This window comes from Orycteropus afer, unplaced genomic scaffold (assembly GCF_000298275.1).
Source record: "Orycteropus afer afer isolate SDZICR_OR568_19922 unplaced genomic scaffold, OryAfe1.0 scaffold00649, whole genome shotgun sequence".
Lineage (NCBI taxonomy): Eukaryota > Metazoa > Chordata > Mammalia > Tubulidentata > Orycteropodidae > Orycteropus > Orycteropus afer.
Window position 1 is genome coordinate 1,359,513 of NW_006922236.1, and position 3,591 is coordinate 1,363,103.

Below are 3,591 nucleotides of genomic sequence, written 5' to 3' on the forward strand. Positions count from 1 at the left end.
AAACCCACCAGCCACTCCTCGGAAGGAAGGTTGGGCAATCCTACTTCCGTAGTGATACTGCCTCAGAAACCCAAGGAGGGGTCGCTATGAGTCGGGGCTGCGGCACATAACAACAACAACAACAATATTGTGAGTTGGGTCTGACTTGATGGCAACCAACAACAAAATATACATATGCCTACAGATACACCAATACATATACACATATATACTCACATTTACCTTTCTATACAAATATATGCATTTTTATCTACTTATGGAAATATACACATATTTTTTGGTTGATATTGCTGTTGTTGCCAAAATGTATATGTTAGAGCATTTACCAAAAACATCCCTTATTCTTGTGTATTTCTTAGTGTAATCTTTACCTTGGTCAATTTGTGTACATTTCACCAACATTCAGTATTGCTTTTCTCATCACCAAAAATGATGTCCACTATCTAGAAAGTGATTCCTCCTCCCTCTTCCGCATCCCTGGTAACCATCAATGGAACATTGGTTTCTGTATGTATGCCTATTCTTATCTTTTTACAAAAGTAAGATAATGCAGTATTTGTCCTTTTGTGATTAACTTATTTCACTCAATATAATGTCCTCCAGATTCATCCATTAAAAGATGTTTTGAGAACTCATGATTATTCTTTGTAGCTGTGTAGTATTTCGTTGTATCTATGTACCACACTTTGCTTACCCATTCATTTACTGAAGAGCACTTAGGTTGTTTCCATTTCTTGCTATTGTGAATAATGCTGCAATGAACATAAGTGTGCTTATGTCTGTTTGTGTCACTGCTCTCATATCTCTAGGAATATACCCAGATTGCTGGATCAGAAGGTTTTTCTGTTTCTAGCTTTTTGAGGAAGCACCATACCATTTTCCATAGTGGTTATACCATTTTACAGTCCTGTCAGCAGTGGGTAAGTGTTCTAATCTCCTCAAAACCTCGTTAGCATTTGTTGTTTTCAGGTTTTTTGTTTTTTTTTTTTTTTTTCAATCAGTGCCAGTTTTTGCAGAGGTGAGGTGGTATCTCATTGTAGTTTTGATTTGCATCTCTCTAATGCTAATGATTGCAAGTATCTTTTCATGTTTTTATTGGCTGCTTGACTACATTTAGTTCTCATAGAGCTGTTGAGAGTCTGGGCTTGAGCCAGGTGTCTGAATTTGAGTCCTAGCTCTGCTATTCAGGGGCTCTATGAACCTAGGCAAGGCACTGAGCTTGTCTGAGTCTCAGTGCCTTTTCTACAAAATGGGCATGACAATTATCTCAGTGTCTATTGCTGCCATAATACAAATGTCACAAATGAGTGGCTTTAAAGAACATATATTTATTTTCTCATAGTTCAGGAGGCTAAAAGGCCTAATTCAGAGTGTGGCTATATGAGAATTCCTTCTTTGTCTATTTCAGCCTCTAATAGCTGGTAAAGGTGGTAATCTTTGGAGTTTCTGGGGTTGTAGATTCATTTGTATACCTCAGCAGATAATATCTGTCTTCTCTGTGTCTGCTGCTCTTTATATAACTCAGGAGTGGTTAGATTTAGAATCCACCATACACTGGTATGACCTCAACTGAGTTATTACATTACATTAGATTGCAGAAAGGAAAGTGATCACATTACATCCACAGTTATAGGTTAGGATTACAACACATATTTTTGAGAAAGATGGCACAATTCAATCCATAACAATAATAGCTTCTATCTCATAGAATCTTTTTTAATAAATTAATGCACAAAAAGTTCTCAGAACAGTACCTGTACATAGTAAATCTTAGATGTCTTAGTTATTAATAGCATTATTACCATACTCTTAAAATCCTGAGATACATTTATCTCCCTTTTCCAAACCAAAAACCAAATCAAACTCACTGCCCTGGAGTTGGATCCGACTCATAGCCATACCTCCTTGGGTTTCTAAGGTAGTATCTCTATGGAAGTAGATTGCTCAAACTTCCTTCTGGGAAGTAACTGGTGCGTTTGAACTACCAGCCTTCTGGTTAGCCGTCAAATGCCTTAGGCACTATGCCACCAGAGACATTTCTTTTTTTCTTGATACATAAAATAATAGTATGCATTACAATGGATTTTGTCTTAGATTCAGTAAAACTTATTATTGTTATCACTAGTCTCCAGCACAATGTTTATTAAATAAAAAGCACTTCATATACTTTTGGGAACAACAAAGCCCCTCCTTCCTGCATGTCTCTCTAAGTTTTCTCTCTTTATGAATTAGAGTCATAGTGCTTAAAAGCATGCTACTAGGAGCTCTGGTAGCATAGTGCCTAAGGCATTTGACTGCTAACCAGAAGGCTGGCGGTTCAAACCCACCAGCCACTCCTCAGAAGGAAGGTTGGGCAATCCTACTTCCGTAGTGATACTGCCTCGGAAACCAAAGGAGGGGTCGCTATGAGTCGGGGCCAACTCGACAGCAAATAACAACAACATAACAACAATCATCAGTGCTGATGACATCCTACTGGATCAAGAACTGCTTGTTTGGGGACTGCTGGATCAGGGTTCACCAGAATGAAAAACATAATCAACAAACAAATATCCACTGATTTTGGACAAGTGCTGGTCTTGTTCCCTTGTTAGCCACCAGGCCAGCCATTTACGGGGGCCCTCAATGGATGGGCAATCTACTTCCATAGTGATACCGCCTCAGAAACCCAAGGGGGCATCACTATGAGTCGGACTGGACTCCACAGCATTGAGTTTGGTTTGGTTTTTGGTTTGGAAAAGGGAGATAAATGTATCTCAGAATTTTAAAAACATATGGTAATAACATTATTAATAACTAAGACATTTAGAATTTATGAGTGAAAATCAACTCGACAGCAGTGAGTTTGGGTTTTTTTTTTTTTTTTGGTTTTCGATGCAGAGTAGGTAGGTTTCCTCATTTTCCAACAACCTGACAAACAGAGGAGCTTTTATGACTTATGAGGAAGATTCATGAAGTGAAGGCACTGTATTTGCTGAACACCATCTTTGTTTGGGAAGATCTTCCCTCCAATACTCAGTCTATGCAGTCCTGGTGAGACTTATATCCAGAAGAACCTGCCCTCCCACAAACACAAGAAGTCTGTGTCACCAGCTTGGCTGTTCTTAGTACCACCCCAGTCATGTACCACCCTAGAACCACCCAAAATGAGGTGTGATCTATGGATGCTGAGAAAAGAGATTGTCTCTTCCATTTGATCATGGACTATAATGAACTACTTCCTCAGAGCTACCTGAGAAACAGCAAGAGATACAGAAAAATAGCAATATAATTTAATTCTTGGATCCGACCATAATAAATATCTATGGACCTAATGAAAGAGCCCCAAAATACATAAACCAGACTTAAAAAGAGTTGAAAAGGCAAATAGATGACTCCACAGTCATACTATTGTTGTCGTTGTTATATGCCATCGAGTCAGCCCCGACTCGTAGCAACCCTTCCTTGGGTTTCCGAGGCAGTATCACTACAGAAGTAGGATTGCCCAACCTTCCTTCTGAGGAGTGGCTTGTGGGTTTGAACGGCCAGCTTTCTGGTTAGCAGTCAAGTGCCTTAGGCACTATGCTACCAGAGCTCCTCACAGTCATACTA